Source organism: Podarcis erhardii (assembly GCF_964252035.2).
Source record: "Podarcis erhardii genome assembly, chromosome: 4".
In the NCBI taxonomy this organism is placed as follows: Eukaryota; Metazoa; Chordata; class Lepidosauria; order Squamata; family Lacertidae; genus Podarcis; species Podarcis erhardii.
Genome location: NC_138508.1, coordinates 96,474,367 through 96,496,025, shown reverse-complemented (window position 1 = coordinate 96,496,025; position 21,659 = coordinate 96,474,367). Strand labels below are relative to the sequence as shown.

The following is a 21,659-nucleotide window of genomic DNA, read 5'->3' as shown; positions in this document are numbered from 1 at the left end:
CATGTCTTAAGTTGTTGCTATATTGCATTGATTTTTAAAAAAACAATATTGGAAGTAGTTTTGCTGCTGCAACCCACCAAAGCTCAGAGGGCCCTACCCACCAGCTGAAGACCAGTTGTATGGGCAGATTACATGTTCTTGGACACACAAAAACAGGGGAGGTAGACATAAATACTCCTCTTCACACTATCTGCTATGTCTTGTAGAGAATACACACACACACAGTGACATTTTTATTCTGGTGGCAAAAACAGAACAGTCCACAAGCAGATGTCCTCATAGATCATTGCTCACTCAGTATGTAAAAACTCATTTCAAGAAGGAAGGAGCAAGCAGTCAATGTATTGCAGAACAACTGAGCAAAGGGGTTGTTTCATCTCATAGGCAACTGGGCCCAAATATTGTCTCTTGGCAGGTTTTCTTTCCTCATCTCATCTATCAGCAGCAGAGCCAGAGATGACTCAATTCTGGGTGGAGATGTGCTTTGCTAAGCCAAGACGCAGGTGTCACCAAGTTATTCACCTATGCAGAGATCACAAACCAGAGGTTGTCATTCAAACAAACATCTCTGTTTAAATAAAAAAGGGAGACTAACCTCCAGCCAAACCACAGTGGAGGGAAACACAATCATTTTTTTTTATATATAATATTTATTAAAGGTTTTTTTGATTACAATACAAATAAATAAACACAATAGTACATATCATAACATATTTTCTTATCTTCTTTGGACTTCCTCACATCTCCCGCTCCAGCGTTCCAAATTATAAAACTTAAACCAGCAATTTATCACCTTGTTTCCATCCTTGTTATCTAATTTTCCAATGTTGTATCTCAAATTTTAGATACGTTTATTTCATACCTTAAAGAATTAAACTTAGCCTAATAATTATCCAAAATTTGTCTTTTCCTAAATTTAACTTATCTTCATAATTCACTTCATCTATTTTAATGGTGCCAAGTTATTTATAATCTAGCATCCTTCTTAACCTTCATACAATTTACAATATTTTTGCAAATAAATCTTGAATTTCTTCCAGTCTTCTTCTACGGTCTCCTCTCCCAGGTCTCGGATTCTGCCAGTCATCTCGGCCAGTTCCATATAGTCTATCAGTTGCATCTGCCATTCTGGAGGGAAACACAATCAGAACATCAGCCAAAGATTCTACTCGATCCACTGTTTAAAGGCAGTGTTTGCTCATCATTGTTCATTTACTACTTCGTATATTCCAAGGCAACTAGAAGAAGCACAAACAAATTCCTATTCTCACCTCAACACCTTGCATTTGAAAGATTGTGGATCTTGACGGCAGTGGGAGAATTATAATTAGGGGTGGTTGGGGGAAGTTGATTCAGTTTGCATTTCAAGGTACTTCCTGAAACAATATGTGAACTGAAACACATCAGTCTTTCGGAGTTCATACATTTCTGAATTTTGCAAAGCAGTTCTCCAATCAAGTAATGTGTGCAAATGTGGTTATACCGGGGTAAAGTAGGTATAAAAATGCAGGTACCAGTGAAAATTACTTGCAAAAATACATTGTATTTTGGGAAACAGATTTACTAAAAAGGATTTTTTTCATCAAAACTGCATAAACAATGTGTGCATTAGGAGAAAATTGCAGTAAAATGCTGGTGAATTTTCATGACAACTAAAGAAATACACAGTGCTGTGAAAATGTGCCAAACTGAATGTAAGAGAGCAATCTTACAGCAAGATCTTCTGGATGAGCAGATTAGAATCCAGCAGATCTTCAGCTGATTTGGGATGTTCCCAGCACAGCCAGGCTGCATCAGCCTAAGTCCTTCATCTTTAGCTCAGCAATAGATATTTTAGCTCAGCCAGAGATAAACATGTATCTCTCACATTCTGGCTCAACCAGGAACCAGCCAAGCTTAGCATAGCTTAGGATGAGGTAAATCCTGAATTCAGTACTGCTGAATTGAGTTTGGCTCTGATGCAGGGCCGGCCCATTCATGAGGCAGACTGAAGCAGCCGTCTCAGGTGGTGGAATCCAGAAGTTCCTTTGAGGATGCCCCACCACCACTACCAGAGAAGAGGCTGTGGTAGGTTTCAGATTTTGGCGAGATCTCACCCAAACCTCAGAGCCATAGCTGTGCGACCTTAGAAAACAAGGTTTAGGTAGCAGTGCACGTCCAGAGCAGCACCTTCCTATTTTTATCTCAGGTAGCGAAAAAGAGCAGGCCACCCCATTTCTGATGTAACTTTATGCAAGGAACTTTTTTCAGTTCCTTGTGTATAGAATTGCTCCCCTAGACTGGAAAAAATAAGAAGTTGAGAGAAACTGAAACTGACAGATTTGACCATCCCCAATTAGAAATTATGTTTGGGACAAACAGGTATCTTCACTTGAATGGGCAAAACAGAGAAATCAAATACAGTGGTGCCTCGCAAGATGAAAAGAATCCGTTCCGCGATTCTCTTCGTCTAGCGTTTTTTTTGTCTTGCGAAGCAAGCCCATTGACAGCTTAGTGGATTAGCGCTATTAGCGGTCTAGCGGCTTTTAGCGATCAGCTGTTAAGCGGCTTATCAGCGGAACAGCTGATAAGCGGCTTAGCGGCTTAGGAAAGGGGGGGGGGAGCGAAAAAACCCGCGGGAACTCGCAAGATTTTTTCGTCTTGCGAAGCAACCCCATAGAGAAATTCATTTAGCGAAGCGCCTCCAAAACGGAAAACCCTTTCGTCTAGCGGGTTTTCCGTCTTGCGAGGCGTTCGTCTTGCGGGGCACCACTGTACCTGGAAAAAGAACGATGGGTTCCATTACAACTCCATTGTCCACACCTCCAACAATATTTCCAATTCTGGATTCCAGTTTCATATACATCTAAGGCTAGCCTTGGATATTAAATATTGTGCATATAAAAGTAAGATGTTAGAAAAGGCTACAACACCAATTTTCTGTATACAGAGAGTCTTTTGTACAGGGGCGGAAAATTACTGTGTTTTTACTGTATATTCCTTTCGTATTCATGTGCTGTTTGCTGCTTTGGGGGCCTTTGGGCTAAAGAGAGAGAGATATAAATAAACCATAGCACAACCTAGCATTTAATTATGCATTAGGAAGCGATATAGTCTAGGAGCTGCTTGACCATAACAGCTGCTGTTTTTTACGGTTTTCAGGAAGAACCTTATGTGCAATGCTTGCTTGCGGGGAGTGTGTAGGGCCTTAAATGAAACCCGCAAGCCCCATTCTCAAATGCCCAGGGTCAGCTTCCACACACTGGAATCTTGGGGAGCTGCCCGAGTCTCAGCAGAGCCCATAACTGATATCTCCTTAGGCGTTCCTTCATCCCAAGCCCAGCACTCTGAGTGCCACTGGCTTCCCCCTAGAACATTTCTCTAGTGCGTTGTGTAGAATTAAAAGTGCATCTAGAGCCAAGCATTCTTCACTAACTGGAACTCTGGCATGGCTGTTGTGGGCTGCTGCGGCCTCCGTCAGGGCACAGAGATGGAAGAACCCTATCCCCCTGGGAACCTTGCCCAAGGGAGGCTCAAATCTGGAACTGCCCCTGCTAATTCTGCTTAGCTTTAGACAAATCACGCCCCCCCCCCAGGGCCTTTTAAAAGAGTAGCTAAGGGATCTGTATCAAAGTGAAGGTGACTAGATCCCCTTTGCCCTTCACCCCATAATTCAAGCACTGGTGATGTGATCATATTGATGGGAAAGGAAGATGCAATTAGCAGAGGCATGCTGAATATTTATCTTACTGCACTGATGTGTTTTCTTAGGTATGCCAAGTGATAGTCATTCTATTGTAACAGCCTCTGGCTAGATCAAATAATAAGTATTGTGCTGTAATAATAATTTTACTTTGAAATGACTCCTCTGCAGGGAAAATGATCTAGACGCAATGTCTTGTTTGGGGTTTTTTGTACATTGGTTTGCTGCCCTTAACCACATGAGGGAGCAGGAAAGCTTTGTATTACTTGAGAAGCCTGCAGAAGCATTCCTTCAGGAAGTGGTTTCTACCACAGAAGTCTTAGCTTCTTTTGCTATTTACTGTATTTTTTAAAAATAATGCTCATACCCAAAGGGTTTGAGGCAGCTTCAACTGCCTAAATTTCCATCTAGGTCACAACAGAGGGGCAGGCACCAGTTCAGAACTAATACTGGGCCTGACTCTGACCAAGGGAGATAAAGCTGGGTGTGGTTCCGCATAACAATGGTATTGTACAGCAAGACTCCATACCGCTCAACAGTCCTGTTTTGTGCCAGAGCACTGGACCAAAAGGGGCTCGGTTTTTGCTCTCATGCTCTGGCACAAATCATCTGGCTCACACCAAAGTGATGGACCAAAAGACCAAAAAAATGAGCGTCTTGATTTTGATCTGTGGGATGTTGAAGGGTATGAGACGCCAGATGACTGTGCTGTTTATCTTTATCAAGTAGGGAGATGGAATAGATTGCCCATGAAAATATGCCTCATTTTAGTCAAAGGTCATTTGTGTGTGTATGCATTTTAGATTATAGAAATCTCTAATAAGTAGGCCCGTTTAAATCAGGGGTGGTAGACCTCCTCCAGTTGTGGTAACTCCAGCTCCCATCAGTCCAAGCTAGCGCAGCCAACAGTCAGGGATGATGGGAGTTCACGCTGACTGAGAAGGACCATGTGCATCGCTGTCCAGGTGTCTGAACAACTGAAGGGGCATAGGCAGTAAGGTCTTGCCTGATATTCTTGGCTGAAGCTAGGCACAGTGTGCTATTTCATGCCTTAATGCTGTATAGAAGCCGGGTCTAGTAACTGGGCTTCCTACAAGCTAGCATTGTGTAGCATCCCATGAGTTGGGAATGGGCATACAGATGGGACCAGGGCACTCCGTCAGGAGTGCTTAGCTTTACCATTTCTGTTTCTTGCTGCACTAATCTGTCTGCTTCTCTGCAAATGGTAACCAGACTCAGCTAATCAGCCTTTATGTGCAATTTAGGCTTTCCAAGGCAGGCTAGTCCTGGTCTTTATGACCAGAAGCAGGCGAGCTGTGGGCGTTGCATGCCAATTCTTTCTGTACATAAATTAAGTGCATAGCCTTTCTCGAAAGGTGTGCTTGTTGCCTCTGAATCAGAACGAACAGGGAGCTTCTGGGAAAACAAAACATAGCCTGCTGGAACAAAATAAAGTGTACTTGGATGTTTGCCTGCCTGATTCTTCCTCTTTATTTCATCTTGGTTTGATGTAAATGTTACTGTTATTTTTAATGGGGGGGGGTTGGGGGGGAGGGGAGTCTCTTCAAACAACTCATATTATGAACTCATCTCCCTTTTCCTCTCATCCAACCACTTCACTGAGTGCTGCATTTCACTTTGCGAGTTCTCAAGCAATACGTCCTTTTCCCAGCAGCAGTCAAATCTTCCCAAAGGACAAATAGATTTTTATTCCTCCCCCCTTTAAACTAGCTTATTGCCTAGAATAGATATCTGAGAAACACATGCACACAGTTCTCTAATCCTTATAATCTATAATCTATAATCCTTTACCACCCACATGCTCCTGTTTTCAAAAGGCAAGCTGCTAATTAGAATGCAGATTACTATAGCTGGAATTTATAGTAGCAGAATGTCAGTGTAACAGCAACTCCTAGCAGAAATGTGAAACCAACCTCTCCTTGAGAACTTCTCTACATGAGATAATTTGCTAATCCTTCCTTAAAGCCTTCCTTCCAATAGCTGGGCCACAATCCAAGAAACACTCAGCTAGGCATGCTTAAAGTCAGTGGAATCAGTGGGCTTAATTTAAGCATGTCTAACTCGGTGTTGGATTGGGGCCCTAGCGTACTTCTCGAATATCCAGGGATTCAAGAGGCTTTCTTATTTTAATGAAAAACACCATCCTTTTGTGTTAGCATTTATTACACAGCACCTTTATGCCGAATTGGGCTTAAACATGCTTTATGAACCTTTGTGCAGCATAATGCACAGAAAACACTGCTGCAATCAAAGTGGGGATGCAGTCATTTTTAATAGGAAGAAAAACATTTTTTCTTTCTTTCTGCATGGTGGAGGAAGAGCAAACCTTCCAACTGAGAAATAGAGACAAGGCCCAGGATACCCCAAGGCCTCTCAACTAGAAAAGGTTTAAAGGTAAAGGTAAAGGGACCCCTGACCATTAGGTCCAGTCGTGGACGACTCTAGGGTTGCGGCGCTCATCTCGCTTTATGAATCAGTGGTGTGTCCACTCTTAAAAAAAACTTCATTAGATCCCTTAGACCTATCCAATTACTGCCCAGTTTCAAATCTTCCATAGCTGGGTAAGGTAATTGAGAGAGCAGTTGCTGAACAGCTTGGTAGGTTTCTGGAGGAAACATCGGCATTAGATCCATTTCAGTCCGGTTTCCGTCCTGGTTTTGGGACGGAGACGGCTCTGGTTGCCCTAACAGATGATCTCCGTAGACAACTGGATCGAGGCGGGTCAGGACTGCTGATCCTTTTAGATTTGTCAGCAGCCTTTGACATGGTCGATCATGATCTTCTGGACCACCGCCTCGCAGACGTGGGGATACAGGGCTTAGCCCGTAACTGGTTGTGCTCTTTTATCTCTGGTCGGGGACAGAGGGTGGCACTAGGGAGGGAAATGTCGTCGCGCCACTCCTTGGTATGTGGAGAGCCGCAGGGCGCAATTCTCTCCCCGATGCTTTTTAACATCTTTATGCGCCCCCTTGCCCAGATTATCCGGAGCTTTGGGCTGGGCTGTCACCAATATGCTGATGACACTCAGCTCTATCTGCTGATGGATGGCCACACCGACTCGATCCTGAACACACTGACCAGATGCTTGGAAGCTGTGGCTGGATGGTTTCGTGGGAGCCGATTGAAACTAAATCCTTCGAAGACAGAGGTCCTATGGCTAGGTCGGGATGGCATGGGGATGAGGGACCAACTCCCTTCTCTTGCGGGGGCCCAATTAGTGCCATTGCCTTCCGTTAAGAGTTTGGGTGTAATCCTTAACGCCTCCCTTTCCATGGAGGCGCAGGTTACAGCAACAGCCAAGGCGACATTTTTCCACCTTCGCCGCATCAAGCAGTTGGTCCCTTACCTTTCCCGCCCTGACTTGGCCACAGTGATCCATGCGACGGTCATCTCCAGGCTTGACTACTGTAATTCGCTCTATGCGGGGCTGCCCTTGAAGCTGTCCCAGAAACTCCAGCGGGTACAGAATGCTGCAGCGAGGCTCCTCACGGGGTCTCTGCCATGGGAGCATATTCACCCAGTGCTTTTCAAGCTGCACTGGCTCCCGGTGGAGTACAGGGTCAGATTTAAGGTGCTGCTTTTGACCTTTAAAGCCCTTCACGGCCTAGGACCCTCGTACCTACGGGACCGCCTCTCCCGGTATGCCCCACGGAGAGCCTCAAGGTCCATAAATAGCAACACCCTAGTGGTCCCAGGCCCTAAGGAAGTTAGATTGGCTTCAACCAGAGCCAGGGCCTTTTCAACTCTGGCTCCGGTCTGGTGGAACGCTCTGCCTCATGAGACCAGGGCCCTGCAGGATCTGATTTCTTTCCGCAGGGCCTGTAAGACAGAGTTGTTCCGCCTGGCCTTTGGCTTGGAGCCAATTTGATTCCCTCTCTCTCTCTCTCTCTCTCTCTTGTTTTCTTTTCCTTCTCCTGTGACGAGGCTACATTTTAATATTTTAATGTTCCATTATTTTAATGTTGTATTTTATTTTTGTTTTTAAGTTGTAATCATTCTTCTTGTTTTTATTATTGTTTGTAAGCCGCTCTGAGCCCGGCCTTGGCTGGGGAGGGCGGGGTATAAATAAAAAATTATTATTATTATTATTATTATTATTTATTGGCCGAGGGAGCCGGCGTACAGCTTCCGGGTCATGTGGCCAGCATGACTAAGCCGCTTCTGGCGAACCAGAGCAGCGCACGGAAATGCCATTTACCTTCCCACCAGAGCGGTACCTATTTATCTACTTGCACCGTGTCCTTTCGAGCTGCTAGGTTGGCAGGAGCAGGGACCGAACAACGGGAGCTCACCCTGTCGTGGGGATTTGAACTGCCGACCTTACGACTGGCAAGCCCTAGGCTCTGTGGTTTAACCCACAGTGCCACCCGCATCCCTAGAAAAGGTTTAAGTGTTCATAATTTTTTGTGGGCTGTGGAGTTCTGTTTTAAATTAGAGGAATTTTAGATGATGGAGTTTATCTATATTTTCGACTTCAACTGGAATCCTAAAATAAATTAACTTAAGGAAGTTCATCGTGCAGCAGTTTCCTGCCCTTCCCTCATTACTTTTCATTTAGAGGACAAGCACAAACCCAACTCCTCCACTAGGAGAGAGAGAGAAAGTGGTATGGAATATAGGTGTCGTGGAATCGTCCAGTTGCCGATTTGTGAATGCTGTTGTTGTTACTTACTTTGCAGCTTTAGTTCAATTTTTGTACAATGCATTTCTGACATATTAAATGTGCAAACTGCCCTGTGACCATCTGGCAAACAGCAGCATCGAAAAATCTAAATAAACATAAAACAGGATGAGCAGCTTAGCATGCAACTGATCTCTAGCTCAGCCAGCTGATTCTCAGCTCAGCTGGGCTCAGCCAGCATTAAGTCACCAGCCCTGACTCAGCTGAAGATAACTCCAGCATAACTTGCTCATCCTGGCTGAGCTGAGGCCACTATAAGTCTCTCAAAGGGGGCATTCTGAGGGTGGGTGGGTGTGGCAGGCCGGGGGGGGGGTCCAAAGCCCATTCACTCAGTCACTTAGCCTGACAATCCAGCAGAGCACTATTTTTAAGGCTTGTTTTCCCTCTGCCAGGATTAGGCAGAGCAGCAGCAGCAGCCCCACTGCTAAATGGGGCTTGGATCTGGTCTAACTTTACATCTAACTTAAACCCACTTCCTTTACTCCAGCACCCCGTGCGTAGGCTTTCTCCCACAATGAGCGAATGCAACGATGCTTAGTTTTTGGTTGCTGTTTTGTTAATGTTGTTCCTGTTGCTTTATAGATTATGAATGCTGCAGTACTTGGTGAATCTTTTCATATGACTTTAGTTGTAATGGTGCTGCTTGGCTTATGTATTTCTTTCGTTGTTTTGTTAATACTGTTTTATAGACTGCAATTGTTTTACCGATGGTTTGCTAATTATTCCATATGATTTGTGCTATATTTGTGATGTTCTATTATCTTATTGTTATTTATTGTTTGTAAGCCGCTTTGCAAGCCACTTGAGTGAAAAGCAGTCTAGAAATATGCAACATATGGGGCAGAGATCAGAGGGGTCAGTTTTGTAGGCTGCCATAAGCAACCCCCAGTTCTTTTAATCTTGCATAGAAAACAAGAAATCCTGAACTTTACTGCTGTTTAATGAGTGGCACTTTCTGCATGTGTTTTGGACTATGTTCATAGATAGTGTTGGGTCCTCATAATGTGACAGTTAACAATATTCTAATTTGTTGGTTTAATGTGATTTGCTTGCTGTTTCCCACTCCACTGTTTCATTTCCAAAACATGGTAATGCATTACATGAAAAAGCTTATCCATTAGTAACACTAATACTGCGTATGAATATTTAATACAAAATGCCACCGAATAAAATTGCCATTAAATATTTAAATTAGACTCGCATTTTCATATGTATGCAGATGACTCATTTCCCGTAAAAACACCTCCATACACTAATATATCACTCAGACCTTGTCAGTATAAATCAGATGTTTAGTGCAACTTGCTCTGTCAGTGAATGAATATGAAATGCTTCTTCAAATATTAACACTCTGTTTGATGCACATCCCAGCCTAGGCTGAGAACAAAGGAAGGAACATAGTAAGATAAAAAATGAACAGGCCCAAGGATGGTATCTAAGCTGGCCAGATGTCCTCTTTTTAAGCCTCTTTTGATCTACCTGTCCCGTATCCTTACCTGCCCTCAGTTCTGGTATCTCAAATGCATAGTCAGTGGGGTAAGATATTGTTTGTTACAAATTGGTAACTTGTGATCTAGAAATACTGCAGGAACTGTTAGTTACAATCTTGATTGGGGAAGAACTGAAAGCTAAGAGGCATTGATTATGATCTGTCTGTGTGAGATGAAAAGGTATGGTGGCATTCATTTGACACAGGTGTCCCATTTGTAACATCCTCCTGGCAATAATGCTAGACGCCTTGTTTCTTCTGTCCATACCATTCCAGAACCATTTCTCACTGCAGCTTCAAATTTCAGCCCCCAGTCAATTGGACCATGAGCAGAAGGAGCCGGCTTGTTCCACAAAGGCTTGCGCAAGAGTAACTGCAATGCCCTAGAGAAGGCAGGACTTGGCTACAACACACTTTCCGACCACGTTTACAGAACACTCAAGCATGGGAACTCCTCGTTAGATCCGATTCCTACACTGTTCTAGGACGTGCTTTCTTCACCACCGAACACCCGTGGAACCGACTGACTTGCCACAATGGGGCTTATATCCAAGCACAGTGGGGGAAACCCACTCGGCACTACAACCCATCCGAACAAGGAAAAGGACTTTGGGAAGGCTACACCGATTCCATGTATTACGAACACTGGACTTATGGATTTTATTGTAGTGACCCTACCACCGCCTCCACTATCCAAGGTATTTGTGTACGTAGATTTTGCTGTGTCTGGGATTTAGGGACTTCTTTGACTTGGGGAGGGAAAATGCACCTTGAAGGCTGGCTGCATCCTGTGGGGGGGAGGTACCGCTTCAGAATGGGACCCAGAGATGTGGTGGGATAATGACCGACTTAAATCTCCTTCATCACCAAGATCCCCTACACCCCATAGGCACAGCCCCTAGGAACGTCAAATTATCAGAGTTACCCATCCCGGCTCATTCCCAACAGTTGTCTGCATGGCAAAGCAAGACTTATGTACAACTTCTCCTGAAGGTCATGTGCACTATCAATATGTCTGATTGCTGGGTATGTGCCCATACTCCCTCACACCACAAACAAGGAGTACCCTTCATCGCCACACCCCTCACAATGCCCCAATACAGGACGGACTTTCTACTAAATTGTAACCTCACTTTTTTGAAACCAACCCTGCCGTATGTCTATTTGAGTGGTCAGGCAATAGGCCCTGTGTGCAAGGAGTTCTTGGTTCCTGGAGACCATGCAGGATCCAGTATGTGTGCAGAAAAAACAAAACCATTTGTCAACACCTCTGGAGACGGGAAATCAACCTAAACACCTCTTGTAAAGCAATCACAAACGAATAACACCATTTAACCCTTCCTCAACACACCACTTACCTGTGCTAAATCCTTTCAACATACCTTGCAGCTGCGCCTCTTCTGATGTCTACTGTATAGAAATTTAAGGTATAAATGTAAGAGATTTCTTTTGTTCAGGGTTCCTCCTCCAATGCCTGTAGCATGAGTAGGAACCCTGTTGCCAACAGCTATTTTTTAATAAATATCAGGCTTACGCAGCTGCCTTGCTTTCGCTAGAATCTGGTCTGGTCTCTGTCATTTCCTACCAGCATGAGCTTTCAAATACGCTCCCTCCGGAGGTTCGGACTTCCTACTGGAGTTGGACCCCTTTAGCTAGGGTGCCTCTCGGCTTCCTAGTTCATTATTATTTATTGAATTTATATACCGCCCTATACCGCGGGTTGTGCTAGTAGCACCTGTGCACACCCTTGCGTGTCCTTAAACTCCCTGGGAAGATAAGTCTAGCCGAATCACCCAGGGCCTTTCCTCTCATGCAACTAATCTTACTTAGCACATCTGCTTCAATACTTAGTAGAGATAAGGCATCCAGCCCGCCTTGTTGCATAGCTGTTCTATTGGGATTTTTAATATTCTTCAACTGAGAAAATGAATGCTCAGCTGAGCAATTTGTGACCATTACAGTCATACCTCATGTTACGGACGCTTCAGGTTACGTCTTTTCAGGTTGCGTCCTGCAGCGACCCAGAAGTATCGGGAAATGTTACTTCCGGGTTTCGCCACTCGTGCATGCACAGAAGCGCTAAATTGCACTTCGCGCATGCACACAAATGCCAAATCGCACAGCGTCCCTGCGCAGATAAGGCGCTTCAGGTTACACTCTTTTCAGGTTGCAAACGGGCCTCCGGAACGGATCCTGTTCGCAACCAGAGGTACCACTGTAACGTTTAAAATCTGGTCATGGTAAATTTATGTGGTGCCCGCCTTCCCTGATGCCCTAAGCAAATAATAATAATAATAATAATAATAATAATAATAATAATAATAATTTATTTGTACCCTGCTCAACTGGCTGGGTTTCCCCAGCCACTCTGGGTGGCTTCCATAAAGACCAAAAATAAACTAAGATGTCACACATTAAAAACTTCCCTGAACAGGGCTGCCTTAAGATGTCTTCTGAATGTCAGGTAGTTGTTTATCTCTTTGACATCTGATGGGAGGGCGTTCCACAGGGCAGGTGCCACTACTGAGAAGGCGCTTGGTAGAGCTAATTTTTCTTAATGATTAATCCAGCCTGGCCTGGCTTCTTCATTCTGGGGCATGGCATGTATTGTGGACGGTATTTACCAAACTTTGCAAACATAGGGGTGTATCATTCTATATTTAGAATGTAATTTTTGCATGAATCAGATTCATATCTCTCTTTCTCCTCAAGTGTCAAATCACCCACAGGACTTTGAAGGCCCATTGCAATATGCTCTCATAAAAGGCCTATTCTGAACCCAGGGAATGAATCATCCCAAAGGATACTTTTAGCACAGCACGTCAGGGAAGCTCATAACGCAGTTCTGTCCAAGGCATAGTCAAGATCTGGTCCTGGAGATAGATCAATGACCAACTGCCTGCAGATACCACTGTGAAATGAAAGCATTAATAGCCTGTTTCTATGCCTTGGGCACTCTAAAATACCTGCTAGAGAAAAATGCTTTCATCAGACAAAAAGGTACATCAAATGTCAAGCCAGGGAATTTGCTTTTCTCATAACTGGGGGCATTCCTGGAGAGGGCGAACAATCTGTTTTTCATCTTCTGGAAAGTCATCAGTAGAAAATGATATGGCACGAACACACTATCAGTTACCCCACCGGTTTACTTAGCGAGCTTAGTGACCAGGCTAACCATTATGATGCAGAGCACTGTAGTGTACAGAAGACACACGCTTGTGTACCCTAGGCAGCAAATGTTCACCTCTGTTACGTGCAAACTGAGTGCCGGACCACTTTGAAATTAGCTGCTAGGCATCATGTTAGTTTGTTACTTTGATAATGTTGACAGAAGAAAACAGATTTAGAAACAAAGCGTTTCTGCTTTTCATTCTGAGAGATTTTAAAACCAATTACCCCCCCTGAAAATATGAGTGGGCCAAAGTTTGACTGGGATCCAGTGGTAGATCTTTGAACAATGTGCAGGAATACTGTAGATATTTGTGTGGCAGGGCTGAGAGCTCAGTTCTGGTCCTGAAAACCAATTTTGCACTTGGCTCCAGCCAGTGGATATCAAGGTTCTAGTACAAAAACAAGGCAGATTCTGCAAGCCTGATTTTATTTCTTTCACGTCATTTCATTTCTGGTTCTGAAAAGAGGAGAGAGCAGTTAAACAAAACAAAACCAAAGTAGCCCCCAAGCTACATCTATCTGGACAGCTGGTCCAGATGTTCCCTATCAAAACTATTCGGTGTCCAACTTACTGTATCCCAACCTTAATTAAAATCCTACTAAAAATCTGTACTGGAGGCACTAAATAGCCTGAAAACATGTTGAACTGATAAAAACTACGTATGAGATTTGGTTTGGCCGCCCCTGCAGTCACTTTGTAGTAAGAGGCATCATTCTTCAGTCTCCAAGATGGTAAAATTGTGTGATTGTCATCTGTGACAAATACTTTTTATTGTGGGATTTTGTTTTCTGGCAAATGAATCTCAATATGGAGGGATGGCACCTTGATAGAGATGTACAAAACTCCTAGGAGCTGACTTACCATTTGTCCAAGATACGAAAGGCAAGCCTTAGGATTCTTAATAAATCAGTTATGGTTTCCCTCAGGCGACCACATTTCTCCAAAGGGTTTGTACATCTTAAACCTCAAAGCTCTAGGAATTAGTCCTACTAGTCCATGGGATCATTGCCCATTAGTTACAGCAGCTGAGGCTTTCATTCTTTAATAATTTCCCACAATATTTTATAGCTATAAGGTGCAGGTCTGGTCGATTACAAAAGTTCTGAAGCAGATTTACTGTATAGAGTATAGCTGGAATCAAGGTTGATTTACCTTGCTGGGTAATGGAGGTGGGATCTACTTTCCAGTTTTATGTAAATATGAAATTCTACTCTTTGCTACATTTTAGCAGCTATTGGGGTGATGTGGCATTTTACACAATATAATGTTGTTTTTAAGTGGGAAAAGGCATGTTTTTGCAGTTTTATTTTCCTGTCACAACGAAAGCATCAAGTGCTCCAGGCTGGCTTTGGAATTTTAAAACAATTTTTTATCCATTCAGACAAAAAATGCTCCTTTCTGAGGGCCTTTCATATGGGAACATAGGAATAATATTTTAAATGGGATTTGGTGGCTCTATGGTTTTTTGTTTGGATACAATCATATCTAAGGCCAAAGAAGGTATCCACTAAACCTGCTTTGAAAACCAAATTGTGGATATGTTGAACTGTGATTAATAATACTGCTGAGGAAGATTTGTATTGAAATATGTCCAGTGTGGTGGGGTGGTGTTTTTTTCTAATTATTTGAAGTTGTATTAAATGAATTCATCAATATCATCTATAACAGTTAATTTAATTATTGGAGGCTTAATAAATTATGGGCTATAATTAGACGTGGATCTAAGCATCGTAAATTGTTCTGAAAGCTCTCCAGCACTATATAAATGATAAACAGTAGTTTACTAAGTGGCAAGTTGCCCTGGTTTGCATTAAGCATGTGGCAAGCCAGCGATCTATATTGTTCTGCAAAGTGGAGAGGAGTATTATCACACTTCTGGGCCTACCCAGGGGATCAACCGAGTGGCAAGAGCAATAGGAAGAGTCCTTCTGGATCAGACCATAGGTCTACATAGGCCAGCATTTTATCCCCAAGCAGATAACCTTGGGAACAGGAAACCCACAAGCAAGGTGTGGACTCTTCCACTTGTGGCTCCCAACGACTGGTACTCAGAGGAATGCTGCCTTTCATCCTGGAGGCAGCCCCTGATAGCCTTATGAATCTATGTAATCCTCTATTCAAGCTTCCCAGGTTGGAGGCCATCACAGTTGGTTACACCATGGTGCTGATAATGCCAAGGTTGCAGGTTCGATCCTCGTGTGGGACAGCTGCATATTCCTGCATTGCAGGGGGTTGGACTAGATGATTATCAGGGTCCCTTCCAACTTTCCGACTCTATCATGATGTCGTGGTAGTCAATTCCATAGGTTCACATTCTGTGCAAAGAAGTCTATCCTTCATTTGATGGGCTCAGATTCTGCAAAATGGCAGCGGGGGGATATTCACTTTCTCAACACCACATCTAAATTTATACACCTGTATCATGTTTCTCCCCCATCCTTGCTTACCTTTTTTCCAAATGAAGAAAACCCAGATGTTGTAGCCTTTCCTCCTAGGGGAGTTGCTGCCTTCCTTGTTGTGCTCTTGTCACCTGCGGGCCAGACAATGAACACGACAAGCTCACTAAGTTGCTGAATGCATGTCGTGGTAAGCCACCATTTGGAGAAATGGTCATCTAGATTACTAAGTGACCACATACACATCCTGAGAACAAATAAAGTATACAGCCTTGCAAATAAATTCATTTAAAAGGAAACCCGGCTCACCCTTTCATCTGACCTGGCTTATTCCCACAGCCTCTCTATCTCTTTTTCTGCAGACCCCACCCCAATCAAATGCATATTACCTTGGAATGTTCAAAATATTTTCCCATATGTTACAACATCCCTGCAGGGTAAGTCAGCATTATTATTGGCACTATTGATGTGGAATGTCAGGACACAGTCACCGCTGGCTGCAAAAGCACTGCCTTCCAAGACATGGGATTCCACCCTTTGCTGCAGACATGGGATTGCTATGTGTCACATGTCTGTTTACATTCCAGCACAGATTGCTGGTATGTGCGGAACTTCCGCTCTGTATTGCTTTTGTTTTTAGTCTCTCTCCGAGAAGACGGCAAGGAGAGATGCCATGTTTTCTTTGCCCTGATTTATGTATAATAAATGCGTAGTTTAGTATGTGTCTACAGCCTCAAGCCTCTTCTGTTGCGTAGTTTACACTCTTGAGTAAAGTGTCTCACGTTTGCAAGCTTGAGTCACTGATGTACGCTGGAGCAGAGGTTTGATGGATCTCCGCAGCGGTAAGACCTGATTTATGTATAATAAATGCGTAGTTTAGTATGTGTCTACAGTCTCAAGCCTCTTCTGTTGCGTAGTTTACACTCTTGAGTAAAGTGTGCTCACGTTTGCAAGCTTGAGTCAGTGATGTATGCTGGAGCAGAGGTTGATGGATCTCCGCAGCGGTAAGGCTGAGGGGAGACACTCCAGCTGGGGCCAAGCCAGCTGGTTTTTCGACCCCCCAATTCCGACAGACAGATGAAGTGCTTTCCCCCTCAAATGGAGAATCAGCATTCAGTTCCACTACAATGGATTGTTTGTATTGCACTCTTATGAATATCCATGCATAAGTAAATCCTTTCAAGTTGACTGGTTTACTCCCAGGAAACTGGGGGTAGGAGTACAGCCTTCAAGGACTATTCCACAAGATCTGAAATATTCAAGGTATATTCAGTTCAATGCAGACTGTCTACCCCTAGCGTGCCTGTTAGTTCTCCCATGTCCAGAAGTCTTTCACCATATACAGCTGCTGTCCTGAACGTTTTTCTCAGTAAATTTGGAGTTACCTGGAGCTGGGAATATTGAAAAAAGAAATTTGCTAACACTAGTAAAACTGCTTTTCATGTTCATGGGTTCTCCCCTGCCAGGTAAATCTTGTAGTAAGGTTAAAACTTAATGGGAAATGATATATAATGAATTGAAAAAGATGTTTAAAATAACATTTGTAACAAACCCCAGAAGCTTTCCTTTTGGGAATTATAGGGACAGAACTACCCAAACTGTATATAAACTTATTCATGTATGCGACTACAGCGGCAAGAAAGTTACTGGCCCCAAAATGGAAAGAAGAAGGTCTTAGCAAAAGAAGAATGGATACAAAAACTTATGGAATATGCAGAAATGGCAAAACTTATCAGAAAAATAAGAAATCAAGATAACGAACTTTTTTAAAGAAAAGAATGAAAATAGTTTATTGAATATTTACAGATAAAAACAGATAAAAAACTGGCAGGATTATTATAATAACCTGCAGTTTTATAAGAGTATATATTTGAAGAAGATGAATAAATGAGCAAATTAATTTGAATATGCAGAAAATATGAAAAATAAATTTAAGGAACCGCAGAAGGAGGGGGAAGGAAGTCAAGTTTTGAAATGTTGAAGTGATTGTAAAGTTATTGAAATGTATAAGATTGAAAATCATAAATAAAAATAAAATAAACTGCTTTTCAAACCATTCTCAGACACCTTTCTATGGTTTTTCAGATATGGGCAGTTCCCATCATCCCCTATCCTTTCTTTCCATGCCTCCTGCTAGCTCCTCCTTTTTCATTTCAGTTACCGGTTGCAGTCCCTGCCACTTCTGATTTCCCCTTCTTTTATTGTTAAAAAAACCTTGTGTGTTTGGTGCCGCAGCACAAACACAGCATGGCAAGTGCACCAAGGAGGTGAATTTAACTTGCATCCTGGAGGATGGCTTATAAATGATTATTTTTGGTAGAACAGAATGCTTTGTATGGAACCTCAATTGAAGCCTATAGGAAACTGCATCCCTATAGAGGCATAGGAACGTGGAGTCTATGTTCCAGAGCTACTGCAATGGCGTGTGTCACAGTAAATGTATGGTTCCTAGATGTAGAAAAATCAGAATGATTCACAGAATTATCAGGTTGGAAGGGACCCTGAGGATCATCTAGTCCAACCCCCTGCAATGAAGAAATATAGAGCTCTTCCATATGGGGATTGAACCTGCAATATTGGTATTGTCAGCATCATCCTCTGACCAACTGAGCTATCCAGGTGAGGCTGTATTCTCCCTAATATCCCAATTCTATATCTGTAAGATGCTTTTTCATATGGAAGAACATCCATAAATGATACCTCATTTGTAGTCTGAGATGGTCCATCCCATTTTACTACTTTAACATTTTGCTACCTCATTTTGGCCTCTTTTAAGCTTATTTTTTTGTGTGGGATTGAGTGAGTTAGGTTTTCACTTTTATGTACAGTATATATTATAGATGAGCTTTCTAGTTTCATCTTTTTCTGGTATTTATACTTTGTTCTAATGTTTGCTTCTTCTAAGATGCTTTGGGTCACTTTTAGTGAAAACGAATGACTAATAAATGCACTAAATAATGATATAAATGTTTTTCGCTACGTATGTAGGTGTGGCCTTGGAAATCTAAGCAAAATTTAAGAAAAAGGGAAAAAAGTATGCTACTTCAAATGCAAATGTACCCGAACACAATTAACACCAGCTATCAAAATGCAGTCAAAACCAGAATGGTAACACCTCTCCTTGGAAATGCTCAAGCTCAGCCTTATGATAAATCTCTGGATTCCATCTCTCTTTTCTTTCATGCTGTACATGGCCTACTCTAAACCCATCCATCAGACATATGGGTACGATGAAGAAACAGTTGTCTTTTTTAAGTGTCTCTATTCTGTGGCCTAGGGGATGCGGGTGGCGCTGTGGGTTAAACCACGGAGCCTAGGACTTGTCGATCAGAAGGTTGGCGGTTTGAATCCCCGCGATGGGGTGAGCTCCCATTGCTTGGTCCCTGCTCCTGCCAACCTAGCAGTTCGAAAGTACGTCAAAGTGCAAGTAGATAAATAGGTACCGCTCTGGCGGGAAGGTAAATGGCATTTCCGTGCGCTGCTCTGGTTCGCCAGAAGCGGCTTAGTCATGCTGGCCACATGACCTGGAAGCTGTACGCCGGCTCCCTCGGCCAATAAAGCGAGATGAGCGCTGCAACCCCAGAGTCAGTCACGACTGGACCTAATGGTCAGGGGTCCCTTTACCTTTATTCTGTGGCCTACAAAGCAGCTGTATTGTTATGAAATAAACAACTCAGAATTATTTCATGGGAGGGCGGTGGTTGTCTGGAAAAAGGTGGCGGCCTTAACAACAAAGGACACTTTAGCCCATGAAGAAACTGGCTCTATGAGTCAGAGGCAGCCATTTGTCAAAGTGCAATTTCTTGATATTTTTAAACGGTAAATCCATTGACAGCAAAATGATGCCATCCACAGGAAAGGATAGATCTGTGAAATTATTCTTGGGCAAGAAAGATACCATTAATAAATATAAGGAAATAACAATCTGATATCCCTATTCTTTCACGATGGCAGACTTCATTGTTAGATGAAAAGATTTAAGAGCATATTCTGGCTAAATCAATGCACACTTGCAGCTGCTTTCTAATATACATGAGGAAACCTTGTTCACCCTTGATTGGGTTTACCTTTGCAGATCCATTAGTCATGGGAGGAAAATTATTGTTTTATAGCATGCAGCCTAAAGGAATTCAGATGATCTTTCTAAAGGTGACTGGGCAAAACACTGTTCTCTGAAACACCTACTTCCATCACACCGAGGTTGCTTAGCACCCAAGGTTGCTTAGGTCTTACTCCAGTAGTCCACTTGACAATGTAGTTGTTCCAGTCCCATGTTCCAAGAAATATATGTAACTATTTTTTTTGGGGGGGGGAGAGATTTATAGGTGAATAGACTGCATAAAGAGCACGCAGGAATGGGGGGGGCAGATAATAGTCCCTCTTATACTCACAAACTATGTATAGAGTGTTATAGGATCACAATGATTCAGATCATTACTGGTAAGTTGTATATTGACTTGGGGAACTCAACTTGCCTCTGTTTCTCTACCTATTAACTGTTGTACTAACTCAGGTTCCTGGAGTACACATAGCAAGAGAGTAAAAATTAATTAGTTTTCATAAGGTATTGGGAATCTTTTTACAGAGACTCAAAGGCTATTCTCAACAGACCTTCAAAATGTTATTAAACGGGCTCATACAATTGACTGTAGAAAGGCTGCAAAGACTTAAAAGATTAATAACGCTATGCCTTCTCACAGCTCTTACTGAGAGAGCCTTGTATTGTCACCGGAGAGCCCAAAGTTTCCCTCTGTTTATTGAAATTAAATTACACCTTTCCCTAATGATAAATTTAAGCTGCTCAAACCTCCAAGCCAGACTAATTTATTTGTTCAGTCAGTGTGCCATTCATCTCACTATTGAAGCTCTGGAATTAAAACTTGTCAGCTGCCATCAACACCTGACCTCCTCTCCCTGGAAAATACCGAATCTGGTCCACTGGGCCTCTGAAGCAAAACTGCCAAAAACAACCACTCTCCTCGGAGAGCCAAAACAGAGTTTTCAGCAGGTAAATAATCACTTGGAGGGCACTGAGAAAAAAATACCATCGAGGTTGAGCAAGAAGATGGAATGTCATGTACAGAGAAAATTAAAATGGAACTGTTGGGTTAGTGACACTCCTTGAGGAAAACAAAAGATGGCAGATACCTGCCAACTTCAATAAAGAAGTCTGAAGTAATTGTAACATGGACTGTTCTTACATACCTTGCCAGTGTGCAGCTTCTTGAGTTCAAGAGACAAGTGTGGTCTCTTATAAAGCCCTTGACTTTGGGCCAATACTGGGGATGAATTTCTTTCCCCAGCCTTGGGTTAAGAAGAAGAGTTTGGATTTGATATCCCGCTTTATCACTACCCGAAGGAGTCTCAAAGCAGCTAACATTCTCCTTTCCCTTCCTCCCCCACAACAAACACTCTATGAGGTGAGTGGGGCTGAGAGACTTCAAGAAGTGTGACTGGCCCAAGGTCACCCAGCAGCTGCAGGTGGAGGAGCAGGGAAGCGAACCCAGTTCCCCAGATTACGAGTCTATCGTTCTTAACCACTACACCACACTGGCTCTGATGTAATGGAATGCTCATAAACTTTCTGACTGCCCAAGATGAATTTATATACAGTACCTCGGGTTACAGACGCTTCAGGTTACATATGCTTCAGGTTACAGACTCCGCTAACCCAGAAATAGTACCTCGGGTTAAGAACTTTGCTTCAGGATGAGAACAGAAATCGTGCTCCAGCGGTGCGGCGGCAGCGGGAGGCCCCATTAGCTAAAGTGGTGCTTTAGGTTAAGAACAGTTTCAGGTTAAGAACGCACCTCTGGAATGAATTAAGCACTTAACCCAAGGTACCGCTGTACAGTAGTACCTTGGATCTCAAACGCCTTGACTCCCAAACAAATCGGCTACCGAACGATCAAAACCCAGAAGTGAGTGTTCTAGTTTTCGAATGATTTTCGGAACCCGAACGTCCATCGTTGCTTCCGATTGGCTGCTGGAGCTTCCTGCAGTCAATCAGAAGTCGCGTTTGGGTTTCCAAACGTTTTGGAAGTTGAACGGACCTCTGGAACGAATTCCGTTCGACTTCCAAGGTACGGCTGTACAGTGGTACCTCGGGTTACATATGCTTCAGGTTACATACACTTCAGGTTACAGACTCCGCTAACCCAGAAATATTACCTCGGGTTAAGAACTTTGCTTCAGGATGAGAACAGAAATCGTGCTCC

At 43.1% G+C, this 21,659-nt stretch overlaps 1 long non-coding RNA gene across 1 annotated transcript; it reads right to left on the bottom strand.

The window, feature by feature from the left end:
* Positions 1 to 224: 224 nt before the first annotated feature.
* On the bottom strand, positions 225 to 12,786 carry LOC309339674. Its single transcript, XR_014155525.1, has 3 exons — positions 12,681 to 12,786; positions 11,232 to 11,283; positions 225 to 522 (listed from the first exon to the last, which is right to left on the bottom strand). It is a non-coding gene; the product is annotated as an uncharacterized lncRNA (long non-coding RNA).
* Positions 12,787 to 21,659: the final 8,873 nt, after the last annotated feature.